The sequence below is a fragment of the Hemicordylus capensis genome, chromosome 2, assembly GCF_027244095.1.
Source record: "Hemicordylus capensis ecotype Gifberg chromosome 2, rHemCap1.1.pri, whole genome shotgun sequence".
Taxonomy (NCBI): Eukaryota; Metazoa; Chordata; class Lepidosauria; order Squamata; family Cordylidae; genus Hemicordylus; species Hemicordylus capensis.
Genome location: NC_069658.1, coordinates 167,209,584 through 167,223,150, shown reverse-complemented (window position 1 = coordinate 167,223,150; position 13,567 = coordinate 167,209,584). Strand labels below are relative to the sequence as shown.

The 13,567-nt window shown below is 44.8% G+C and overlaps 1 protein-coding gene and 1 long non-coding RNA gene across 8 annotated transcripts in view; one reads left to right on the top strand and one right to left on the bottom strand.

The window, feature by feature from the left end:
* The window catches only part of TRPC4 (transient receptor potential cation channel subfamily C member 4), a 280,034-nt gene that overhangs the window by 65,733 nt on the left and 200,734 nt on the right, over window positions 1–13,567 (bottom strand). The gene's annotated exons all lie outside the window — the stretch shown is intronic.
* LOC128344735 (uncharacterized) lies at window positions 455–8,731 on the top strand. Of its 2 annotated transcripts, none has more exons than XR_008316013.1 (5): window positions 455–582; window positions 1,213–1,270; window positions 3,058–3,229; window positions 5,606–5,703; window positions 8,443–8,731. It is a non-coding gene; the product is annotated as an uncharacterized LOC128344735 (long non-coding RNA). The 2 variants fall into 2 exon arrangements; XR_008316012.1 differs by having other exon boundaries at window positions 1,213–1,340.

Genomic DNA, 13,567 nt, shown 5'->3' with positions numbered 1-13,567 from the left:
AATTTTGAGCAAAAAACCCACACCGCACCCATAAGCAACATTAAATGATTTTTCAAGAATTAAGACTGAAGGGGGTCGGAGGAGGTGTAAGGAACCAGAGCGGATGGGGAGGGACTGCAACAAAAGAGGAGAAACAAGCTGAACTGTGAAAAATATTGTGGAGGGCTTTGGGAGTGCAGTTAAGGGAAAAGCAGTGCCATTGAGCATAGGAGTATTGTAGCCCCTTTTAACTGGCCTGAGCTTACTCATTGGGGGTCTGCCGTCCCCAAGGATGTGGACAAGGTGTTTAGTCAAGTTCAGCCAATCACATTCATGCTTAAAACTTGCCCTTCATGTTATTAGACACCAAAGAGCCTAAATACTCGAGGGGGGGAAATTGTAGAACATAAACTGAGTAGTACCCCACTGCCTTGCAGGTGGGAGTGGGGTGTAGTTGGCACATGGCAGTTGAGGGAAATACTTGAGGGGAAAACATCCTAGAACATAAACTGCCTTGCAGGTGGGAGTGGGGTGTAGTTGGCACATGGCAGTTGACAGTTGGCACTGTCAAAAAGACAGTCAAAATGAATAGAAGAAATGAAGGTGTGTAATGAATCCTCATAGGGATTCATTGAGGGAAAGTTATTATACACCAAAGAATCCAAACACTTGAAAAATAGTGACCACACATTTTGCTCCATAACTCCACTTCTACAAGGGAGTTAGGTTTTGGTTTTTTTAAAATGAAAGCTGGGAATCTGGGGGAATTAATAGGAGGGATGCAAATCTCAAATTGATTCAAATTGAATCAGACGCAATTCGATTTGTACTCGAATCTAGCCAATGGACCACAGAGGTGATTTGTTTTGTCTCTAAATCACCCAAATCAGCTAGATTTGGGAGTGCAAGCCTGTTAATTCTATTGGATCTCTCAGGGCGTTTTGATCCTATTGACCATGGTATCCTTTTGCATAGGCTGGCCGAGCTGGGTGTGGAAGGCACTGCTTGGAGGTGGTTCTGCTCCTACCTCGAGAACCATTTCCAAAAGATGGTGCTGGTGCTGGGGGCTGCTCATCCCTTGGCAGTTATGCTATGGGGTTCAGCAGGGTTCCATTCTTTCCCCTATGCTGTTTAACATCTCCATGAAACCGCTGGAAGATGTCATGCAGGGATTTGGCCTGAGGTGTCATCAGTATGCAGATGACACTCAGTTATATCTCTCTTTTTCATCAGATGCAGATGAGGTAGTGTCTGTCCTGAATCAGTGCCGGGGTGCAGTAATGGACTGGATGTGAGTGAACAAGCTGAGACTCAGTCAAGACAGGACATAAATATTGTCGGTTGGTGGTTCCTCTGCCCAGGTGGATAATATTCAGCATTTTCTTGATGGGGTTGCACTCCCCCTGAAGTACCAGGTTCGCAGTTTGGCAGTTCTCATAGATCCAGCACTGTCACTAGATGCTCAAGAGGCCTCTGAGGCTTAGAGCACCTTTATCCACTTCAGCTGATACACCAATTGCAACCTTACCTGGACAGAGATGGCTTGACCACCATTACTCATGCTCTGGTAGCATCTCTCTTAGATTGCTGAAATGCATTGTACGTGGCACTGCCTTTGAAAATTGCACGTGGCACTGCCTTTTACCAACTATGGCTGGTACACCAGCTGTGACCCTATTGGAGAAGTCAGACCTGACCTCAGTCATTCATGCGTTGGTAACATCCAGATTGGACTACTGCAATGCGCTGTATGTGAGGCTGCCTTTGAAGACTGTTCGGAAGCTTCAGCTGGTCCAGAATGCAGCTGCAAGGATTTAGTTATAAGTTTATTCATTCATTGACCAGCAAAGAGCTGCAAGGATGCTCATGGGTGCAAGTCGTTCCATGAGTATCACACCCATCCTGCGGCAGCTTCATTGGTCTGCTTCCAGGCTAGATTCAAGGTGCTGCTCTTGACCTTTAAAGCTCTACACGGCTTGGGGCCAGGGTACCTGTTGGACAGCATTTGCCCATATGAACCTGCCAGGGCCCTCTGTTCGTCTCAGGCCCTGCTCATGGCCCTGCCACTAACAGAGATCTGGTTGGCGGGGACTAGACACAGGGCCTTTTCAGTTGTGGCCCCTCGGCTTTGGAACCCCCCCCCCCGAAGAGCTTCACCATGCTCCCTCCCCCAGTGTTCTTAAAAAACAACTAAATCCACATCTTTTTAAAGTGGCTTTTTAATGCCCCTTCTGTGGTTATATCTGGTAGGTTCCTTAGTTTTAAGATTTTATAATTCTCAGTTTTTAGCTAAATTTTTAATTGTGGATTTTAACTTAACTTTTAACTTGTTTACTTAATTTGGTTAATTTTATTGCTTTTATTGTATATTGTATCTATTTTATTGTTGTGAGCTGCCCTGAGCAGTAGTGTACTGGAGGGGTGGGATCTAAATATTTTAAACAAACAACAACAACAAAATAGGGTTGCAAGAGTATTAACAGGGACTGAATGTTTTGAGCATATTATGCAAGTGCTCCATCGGCTGCACTGGCTCCCAGTCCGTTTCTGGGCCCAATTCAAGGTGTTGGTTTTAACCTTTAAAGCCCTAAATGGCTTGGGGCCAGGCTACATGACTGAGCACCTTGCCCCATATATATCAACCCAGACCTTAAGATCTTTGGAGGCCTTCCTCCAAGTGCTGCAGCCAAAAATGGTGAGGCAGGTGGTTACTAGGGAGAGGGCCTTTTTGGTGGTTGCACCCCGTTTATGGAACAGCCTCCCCAGTGAGGTTCACCTGGCTTCATCACTTTGTTCCCTTTAGATGCCAGGTAAATACCTTTTTGTTCACTCAGGCCTTCTAAATTTTGATTTTTAAATTTGATTTTTAACTGATTTTAAAAGAGCTTTTAAATTACTTTGTATTGTATTTTGTATTGTCTTCTCCCCCCCCCACCCCCAGCTTCTTTTTGGTCTATTTTGATTTAATGTGTTTGTTTTTATTTCATGTTTTATTGTTGTGTTGTGAGCCACCAGAGAACAATTTGTTATGGGACAGCTAACAAATAAAGTGTGTTTGTTTGTTGTTATTCAAAACAGTGCCCAGGAAACTCAGGGCCTGCCAGCTTCCAGGCTTCCTAAGCAAGATTCCCCTCCATCCAGGGATGACTTCAAGGGGTAGTGATTGCTCCCCGCAAAATATTTCCTGCTCCTCCTTTCACTCCTCCATCCATCAGGCAGGAACTTTACAGCAAAGTGGCAGACAGTACAGGTACTAGCATAATATGGTCCTATAGCTTGAATTAATTATTTTTAATTCACTCTGGCCTGGAAAGCAGACTGGAAGGTTTGGCCTAATTCAAAAAGACATCATTTTCTAAGAGGAATATGGGCCATTTTCTGAATTAGTTTGAAAATGTCAAGCAAGTAATCATTGATAATTTCAGAACTTATTATGAAACAAAATACAAAGAAATGCAGCATTCAACAAGATTTGCCCTCTGTTGGCTATCAGGGGTTTTTGGGGAAAACTTACTTGATCTGAAGAAAGTTAGATTTGTTTCTTGTCATAACAGGTGTATTCAGCTTCATTAATAAGGTAACAAAACTCATGTCATTAATTACCGTACCTCTATAAGTATTTAATGTATAGAGGAGAGCTGGTCTTGTGGTAGCAAGCATGACTTGTCCCATTAGCTAAGCAGGGTCCACCTGGGTTGCATTTGAATGGGAGACCACATGTGAGCACTGTGATATTCCCCTCAGGGGATGGAGCTGCTCTGGGAAGAGCAGAAGGTTCCAAGTTCCTTCCCTAGCATCTCCAAGATAGGGCTGAGAAAGATTCCTGCCTGCAATCTTGGAGAAGCCGCTGCCAGTCTGTGTAGACAATACTGAGCTAGATGGACCAATGGTCTGACTCAGTATATGGGAGCTTCTTATGTTCCTGTGATGCCCCTAATAATGTTCTTTGGCACCACTTTGCTTCCACAAACAATAGTGCTAAAGTTGCCTCCATGGCAACTCTATGGACAGATCTACAGAGATTGGGCTGACGTAGGTGAATGTAAATGTGCTGCATTTAAGGTCTTGAGCACCAGCCAACTTTGTCAACTTCCAATCCATGTATTTGCTTACCATCTGGGCTCATCGGGCCTATGTATATGTCTAATCATCCCCTCCACTCTATGAGGTGGACCATGTCTCACCCTCCCAGCATGCTCTCTTACCACCACATAATTATGCAGGGAGGTGGAACACTTGAACTGCCCCCCTCACAACACTTATTTAAATATTAATTTGAAGTAGTATGAAACCATGAGGGGCTGCATTCCTCCAGTGGCTTTTGCTGGTGTCTCCCTTGTGTTTCTTCTTAGACTGTGAGACCTTTGTCGTCAGGGAACCATATTTTAATATAATAATAACAATAATGTTGTTGTTATAAGCTACTTTGAGAGCTTTAATTGAAAAGCAGTATATAAGTAGTAGAAGTAGCAACAGTAGAAGAGATGGTTTAAACATTCCATCCCACACACTCAGTTATGTGGCAGCAGGATGGAGCACTGGGAGGAAAGACATGTGCACACACTCCTCCCCACATGATTCAGCGGAGTTTGATTTATCACCCAAACCAGCCTCTTCTCTTTCCCATTAACCTTGCTGCAAATAGTGAACCATATAAACTGCTTCCCCCCACCTACCCTGGCAGTTGCTTTGAGGGTTTTCTCTTTTTATTTTTCTTGCCATTGCTTCAGGCTTCTCTCCATTCTTGTCTTAAGTTCCAGCATGGTGACATCTATGCTCCATAATTTAACACTGGACTGTCTGAGTTTTCCTTTAATTCGGATGGGCACAGAGATTATTGCCAAATAGTCCATAGAAACCTCTTCCCTAATAGGCAATAACCTCTGTACCAGGGCCAATGAGTTCAAAGAACCCGGGCTTCACCCAATCAGGGTGCAGCGGTCCCGACACGCCCCCTCGTGGCCCCGACATGCCCCCTCGTGGCCCCGACACGCCCCCTCGTGGCCCCAATATGCCCCCCACCGCGTCTGACGTCAGATGCGGTTTAGTTGGGTTTAGTTGGGTTTAGTTCCCAAGCGGGGGCTGCGTGGTCCCTTCAGGAGCTAAACTAAGGCTGGCGCTGCGTTCGCTGGCACTGCTAAGACAGGGAAGAGCCACTCCTGGCTGTGCTGTGAATGCAGCGTCAGCCTAAGTAGCTCCTGAAGGGGCTGTGCAGCCTCTTCAGGAGTTGAACTCCAACTCCCGAACAGAGCCTCAAAGCTCCGTTTGGGAGCCAGACCACACACCCCGCGTCTGACATCAGATGTGTGGCCGTGGCTAGCCCCCCGCATCTGACATCTGACGCAGGGTCAGCGGGGCCACCAGCGGTCAGGCTCCGTGCCTGCTCTGTACCTATCTGAATGAAGTGAATTTTGGTGATGCTGTTTCAAGGAGCATGTTACAGTACCAAGATGAGAGAGGTTTTAGTCCATGTTCCATCTAGTTGATGTAATTGTTTGTTTGTTCCCAACCATTTAAGGTAGCAGACTGTAGTACTTTCCCTGAAGCAAATGTGCTTTTGAGTAAGCACCCACCCTGTCTTTTGTTGTTTTTCTTGTCCCTTAAATTATTCCACTGTTCTTTGCAGGTATGTCTGAGGCTCTGCAAAGAGCAGCCGAGAGAGAGAGAGAGAGAGAGAGAGAGAGAGAGAGAGAGAGATGTGAAGGACACATTAAAATAAAATGAGTAAGTGAAAGTCAACATGGGGGCAATGATTTGAGTACATCATGCCCTCCTATGCTAGAAGGAACTAATTGAAATTTCCTCCCCTGCTGGAAGGCTGCAGTGGAAAGTATGTATGTTGCCTTTTCCAGAGGCAGAATGAGAAGGAAGGCAGACAGAGATCTGCAGCATCCCCACAGAGGAGAAAGTACTTAATGAGCTCATTTCAACTGGCACTAGTTTAGGGAAATCAAAATAGCCTTTGGTTATAATGTTTGTTTACTGCCATTGATTTGTTGGAATAAATTGTTATATCTGCAGTTGGATAGACGTTGAAATAAATTGTTATATCTGTCTTTAAGACATCATAATGAGGTGTTCTGATGATCAGCCAAAACTGGGCTAAGAAAACCAAGCCTGGTTTTGGCTGATTGTTAGAACCGCTAGATGCTGCAACTCAGCAGCAAAACTGCCTCCAGAGCCCACCTTTAAAATGAGGTTATGGGAGCAAGAGCTCCCTTAGTCCTATTTTTTTAATCATCTGCGAGCCCCGACTGCTTGCAGCCAGGGCTGGGAGACTTTGGGGCTCCTGGCCAGCATAGGGGGAATCCTCATAATGCAACCACTTGTGCAGTACATTATGGGAGCCTCCCTGCTGCCAGCAATCATCTGGGCAGGCAATCTGCCCACCCAGCAAAGCGATGGAGATCATTTCCGGGGGAGGTAAGCTTTCTGAGGCTCAATAAATGGTTGTTGTTTTTTTTAAGGTCTGAAAAACAGTTTCTCCACAATAATGGGTATTTCACAGCTTTCCCCCAAAATACAAATATCCATAAATAGTGGAATGGGGTGAGAAACTGAGTCATTTGCTTAAGGTAACTAGTGATTCTAAAGTTGCATCCTTAAGCCTGCAATCCCGAATAAAGATGCATAGAGTACCACTGCACATGAATGAAATGTTTGTGTCAGAAGGCATCTTTGAGACATTTATTATTATTATTACATTTATATCCTGCTCTTCCTCCAAGAAGCCCAGAGCAGTGTACTACATACTTGAGTTTCTCTTTCACAACAACCCTGTGAAGTAGGTTAGGCTGAGAGAGAAGTGACTGGCCCAGAGTCACCCAGCTAGTTTCATGGCTGAATGGGGATTGAACTCGGGTCTCCCCGGTCCTAGTCCAGCACTCTGACCACTACACCACGCCGGCTCCACCTGACACAGTAATTTTTGCCCGTCACTAATACATGATGGAAAAGAAGATTAAATCTGGTAATTATTTTAATTGTTTTGAATATTTATAAATGGCTTTTCTACAACAAAACATGCTCAAAGTGATTTACATGGCAAAAAGAATAATTAGCCAAGGGTAATTATATCTCAGGTAAACATTATTATACAATGAAGTTTCTCTGGACATTTACTAACCTGCAATGGTAAATGTCATCCTTCATTAGTTCAATGATGGAATTGGGGAAGCAATTTGGCCATTAGGAGATCAATGTAGTTGGACTTGCCATTTATTTGTAAATAGCAGAACTATTGGACATTTTTTTTAAACATCTGATATATTTAATACTGGCCTCATACAATCTAAAAGGACTTTCAGTAAATAAATACCACTGCTCTTTCAGTTTTTGACACTTATTGCAGTATAAATCCCAAAGTTGAAATGCATGAAAAGTTGTAGGAGAGTGTTTGTGGGAGGAAGGGTGTGTGTTTGAGGAAGGTGGCACCATTGAGGAGCAGCCACTGTTACATTTACTGGAGTTCTCCAAGTCCCTTCTAATTGTTTGCCTCACCCTTTATCACTCACCCTTGACTATAATAGAAGTCTTTTTTACTTGACCCCCATTGATGTGGGGGCAACCCTCCAAAACATTAGTCCCTTCTGGCACCCTCCTTCTTAGGTTCATGGGATCACCTGCTTTCAGCCTAACCACCCTTGCAGGATTCTTGTGAGGTCAAAATGGGGGGAGGAGGAGAAGAAGAGCCATGTATGCTGCCCTGAACTCCTTGAAGGTGGGATATAAATGCAACAGATAGACTGCATTGTCAGAAAAGCAATAAATAAATGTGGCAAACAGAAAAATGTGTAGCAAAGAATGAAACTACAGGTCAATATCTGTTCTTCATTCACATTGTTGTACTTGACACACATTGTTGTACTTGACACATTGCTACTGACATATTCAAACATCATTGACAGCAGCAGGTCTTGACCAGGAATCTTCTTCGTTCATGTGTAAACCAGGGAATGGTGATGCAATCTAAAAGGCCACAGGGCTGTGCAGGTGTGGGATGCATAACCTCCCTGCAGCTTTTCTGCTCTTGGTTCTCCCTGCCACTCTCAAAGCCACTTACCTCGGGTGCTTTTCTCTCAGCTTAGCTCAATTCTGATTTTGATCCTGGCTGGGAGAAAAGGTTGCTGGCCACAGACTGGTAGATATTGGATATATGAGTGGTAGGAATGGGAAGGGTTCAGTTCCTCCTTCCTGCACACCCCTTTGGCCCTTAGGACTCTTTGCTTTACATGTGCATAGGACAGGCCCAGATGAAGGTTTGCCATTACTACATGTAGTTTGGGCTTTAGGCTGCTAATTTCAAATTCCGAACCGATTGTATCAGGATGTCTCAGGCATCTGCCATCTGTTTTAGATAGTCAACAATAGAAAACTTGCTTCACATTACTCACTAAAACCAGTTTCATTATGTTTTGATGTTAAACAAAGAATGCAGTTCTCTAATATTTCACCTTATTACAGTTCAAGGAAATGTGCCTCTTCTAAAGTAAATGTTAAGATACGACGACAAGAATTGAAAACCCCTCAGGAGCCTTCTATCAAGATAGCAAATTCATTTGGGACCAACCTTTTGGGAATATTTGTAATAGACTTTATGGAGTCTATTACAAAATGGAACTACCAAAATGGAACTAGGGTGACAGAGGAGAAGAAATTGTGATAAATCCTCAATTATCAATAAGTACAGTAGTGTCTAAGTCTGTTAACTAACATAATCTCTAGCAACTATAATAATTAACACATCTTATATAGTGGTTTTCATCTATGAAACACTTTCCAAATTAATAATCACATCAACATTCTCTCTCTATTAAAAAAAAAATCAGTAAATAACAGGCGAGTCAAATACACATATATATGCAAATACAGGAAATCAGGCTAAAATCCTGTCACATCTCTGTATGTACAAAAACTTCCCATTTAGCTTGACAGATCTTTCTGTTTGCACAAACAATGGCCGATGCCTGAGCCATTTTGGAAGGGCGGTATACAAATCAAATCAATAATAAGTAAATAAATAAATAAATAATGCTGTGCTTGCACAAGGTCATTGAGCTAGCACAACGCGGTCACAGAAACTAGTAGCGCTAACTCTGCAGCTTGCATTCCATACTAGTGTTGCACTAGTGCTCATGCCATGAGGTGTGTCTTTTGTGACACACCGTATATTTTGCAGGGAGCCTTTGCACATGAGTGTGAGAGTGCAATTCTGAAAATCCCAATGATTTAACGCAGCTATACAATCTTTTTGCACTATCACACCTTGCTTTGCTGTGGGAAGAGAGCTGGTCTTGTGGGAGCAAGCATAAATTGTCCCCTTTGCTAAGCAGGGTCCAGTTTGGTTAAATTTGAATGGGAGACTACATATATGATTACTGTAAGATATTCCTCTTGGGGGATAGGGCTGCTCTGGGAAGAGCAGAGGGTTTCAACTTCCCTTCCTGGCATCTCCAAGATATGGCTGAGAGAAACTCAACTTCATTCTTGGAGAAGCCGCTGCCAGTCTGTGTAGAAATATTGAGCTAGATGGACCAATGGTCTGACTCAATATAAGGCAGCTTTCTATGTTCCTAAGGGTTTTAGTCAGCATGACGTGTCAGGGAACTTCTCCACAAAAGCAGATATGCCATTTTTGCCATGGTATGATTTCTCACATTGATATTGCATATTACTCATTGCATATTAGATGAACTGACTTTATCGCATATTGCTCCCAATTTTTTTTTAAGTGTGTATGTTCCCTATTTAAAAGCACTAATCTGTCTTATCTGTGCATAATTTCCCATTCAAAGGCATGTAGATCTAGATTAAGTGCTAATTGGCTGACATGCCTTACAGGGCAGAGCAAGAGCCCCATCCAGGGGCATACCAAGGTTGGAGTGGGCCCAGAGACAAGATTTTAAAATGGGCCCCTCACTGCCTTTCTCTCCTTCTCCTCGCCTAAAGGCCTCTGAAGCCAGCCGCCGCCCCCCCCCCCCCGCCGACACACTCTCTCTCTCTGTCTCTCTGTCTGTCTCTTTCTCTGAGACATACAGTATTTTTAACATGTGGGTTCTTGAGAGTGCAAACAGCAACTGAACTCACAAAAAGTAAGAATATAAAGACAAATATATTTATGCAAATATGCATTAGCAGAAACATTTCAACACACAACTTAACATACTCCCATCCCACATATTTTCTCCTCCCCACCTTCTGGCGCTAAAGGATCCAATATTTAAGCAACTGGATTTATAAAGATGTACAAGACTCACTGTGCAGATATACATTAGTAGAAACATTCCAGGGGGTGTAAGGCTTCACCTCCACTGGGCCACAGATCTAAAAGAACCCCTGCCTTCTGCCCCTTTCTCTCCACAACATCTCCAACTGGCAGGAAGTACCATGGGGACAAGAAGGCAGCAGCCACAACATCAGCCTGGCTGGTCTTTATACAAATAATAAAGCAAAACTGGTCACCTCTTAAAATACTCTGGCCACATACAGCTACGGTCATGGTTTTCCTCACATCACTTTTGAAGTTCCAACTGAACTTATATTCTATTCCAACTTATTATTATAGCCTACATCTCAACTATGACAGAGGGAGGTGAACATTTAGAAGTCAAAATAACCCATTTTACAGCACTGCCATAAGCACACATGCACACACACATACATATACATGTTATGGAGGAATACATATAGTAAAAGGCTCCCTTTGCTTCTGAAAACCCCCAGATACACTTCACTATATTATATTTAGTAAAATAAAATAAAATATATTTCCCAGCAGATTCAGATAGATATCTGAGCAGTAACTTATTCAATTTTCAAATAAGTAATTCTAAGGATAGGGCAGGGTGGGAAGATTACAAGAAGACAGGAATTCAGGGAGGTGGTGAGAGGCTGTGAATGTGGAAGAAAGGGGGCAACAGAAAAAAGGAGAAAGAACAAAGAAAGGGGGCAACAAAGATTACAAATAAAGGGGGCAACAAAGAGGAAGAGGGAATAGACAAAGTAAGAAGGCAAGTAGGGGACTAACAGTGTGTGTGGAGGCGGGGGGGGGGAAGCACGTAATCTGATTTGTTTCCAATTGATTATTAAACTTATTCCAACTTATTAAAGGGGGAGCAGCAGTCAGCAGATGGTTGTAGCTGTGTGCTCCCCAGTGTTTTGAGCTTTGTGTCCTGCCTGCTAAGAAGGGTGGAAAAAGAAGTGCAGCTATGTGTTGGGGAGGGGGAGGGAAGTCCCTTGATAAGGGGGAAGATGAAGAGAAAGGAAATGATTAGTAGGGGTGTGCATGGAACTGTCTGGCCCGGTTCGGTCTGAGGCCAGATTGGCCTTGAACGGAACCGGACCAGTTCAGTCCGCCCCCCCCCCCGGTCCAACATGGTCTGGTCCACGAACTATTTTTTAAAAATTTAAAATAAAAAGTAACTACCTGTAGCCCCTTCGGGGGGCTTGCTGTAGCCACGGGGTGGGTGTCGTTGAGGGTTCCCTCTCCCCCTGCCAGCCTCCCTCATCACCGCCGTGGCCGGGTAAACGTAGTCTTTTTGGCCCTTTTGGGCCCCTGTAAAGGCGAGCAGCGGTGGCCAAAACGGCTGCCTCTCGCCTTTACGGAGGCCCCAAAGGGCCAAAAAGACTACGTTTACCTGGCTGCAGTGGTGATGAGGGAGGCCGGCGGGGGGAGAGGGAACCCTCGCGGTCACACACACACACCCGTGGCTACAGCAAGCCCCCCGAAGGGGCTACAGGTAGTTACTTTTGATTTCCTTTTTTTTAAATAAAAGAGTTTGTGGACTGCCGGACTGGACCGGCGGTTTGGTTCTGGTCCAGTCGGAACTGGGGGGCCGGTGTTCGGTTCGATCATGAACCCACGAACCCCCGGACTGGACCGTTGGACTGCAGACCTCCGGACTAGTTCTGCACATCCCTAATGATTAGTTTCTACTTCAGTATCCTGGGGACCAGGAGAGAGGATTTAATTATTCCGACCTTCTCCATGCTCCTCTGACTGAATGATGGGAGGAACGAGGGAGACTGTGTGAGCCCTCAACCCAGACAGGTGGAATTAAGCTGCTGCTGCTGCACTTCAGACAAGAACACACACACATACACCTTACCCCAGCCAGCACAGCAGTCGGAAAGCAGCTGAGCCGAGGCTGTTGCTACTCTCTGCTGGAACTTCTTCTTCTCAATCACAAAGACAAGGAAGTGCCAGTCCAGAGAGTGGGAATCCCACCACCACTCCTTCCTTGTCTCCTTCATTCAAGTTCTTTGCAGGAGCAAGCAACAATAGGAGGAGGGGAAGAGCAGCAGGCCCGCCAACAGCGAGCAGTGAGTCCCTACCCCAGCGGTCGTTGAGGAGCAGCTGAGGCGGCCGCTGTGTAGGTTCTTCTTTTCATCTCTGGTCTCCGCGTTACAATGAATCTGGTCTCCTAAATTACAATGAGGCAGGCACTGACAACATAGCTGCTGCCGCCTAGCTAAGCTTCCCTTCTTGTTCCTGGCCGTGCTTCAGCCTGCCTGCCTGCTACTCACAGCTGAGCAGACACAAGGCAAAGAGGCGGCTTCTGACCACCTTGCCTGAGCCCAGACTGGAAGAGAGAGGGCAGGGCATGCAAGTGCAACTGGTCAGGGTCGGTCTTGTTGCAAGGGAAAACCTTCACCCTCTCGCCACACCAAGGGCAGCAGGGGCCGACTATTGTGCGGCGTGCCCAGGCTGGCTGTAACTCGGGAAGGCGCCAGCCATGGGTGTGTGCGCATGCCCTGCCGTGCTGCACTATGGGGGTAGACTGGCCTCTGGGCGGGGGCCTTTGAGGCAACTGGGCCAGGAGACAACTGTCTCCCCTTGCCTAGTTTACCGTACACCCCTGGCCCCTTCATCTCAAGGAGTCAATAAATGAATTGCGCGCTAGGCTTACTTCACTACACAGTGTGCAGGGAGGGGAAGGGACATGATTTTCACTTCTTTCCCCTTCCTGCAAAAGCCCCCTTTTCTGCCAGTAATATGTTCCTTAAACAGCCTTAAAAGACATATTCCTGGACTCAAACAGGGTTTTTATGGGGAGGAAGAAAGAAATGAAAATTGCTTCCCCCTCCCCCTCCTTGCACACTCATTCATTCATTCATTCATTCATTTTATTTATTTATTTGCAAGGCAAGCCTCATGAGTTGTTTGTTCACTGGCTCCTTGGGAGGATTTGTTTACTGGCTCCTCTGCCTTCTAAGGCTGTGGAGCTTTGTCAGCTGCCATTTACTATTCAGGGACAATCTGAATAACTGTTACTATTAAGAATTTTTAATTCTTAATAATTTGTTGTGCATTTCAATTTATAAACCTTTCATTTGCGTGTGTGTCGAGGGGTTCATTTTTTGTGAACCTGATCATACTGTTTAAACTAGTTGCTTGTTAGGGACACTCATCAACCACAGTATGTAATTGTTGCTTCAGTTGTAGAAAATCAAGAATGTATGTGGCATATCTAATTACATCATCTCAAGACTGGTTCACACATTACCATTTCGCTACATGGAGTTTAGATCATTGCTGTGTAGGAAAAATCAGGTATATAAGCTGGGCTGGGAGCAGAACATCTGCGCC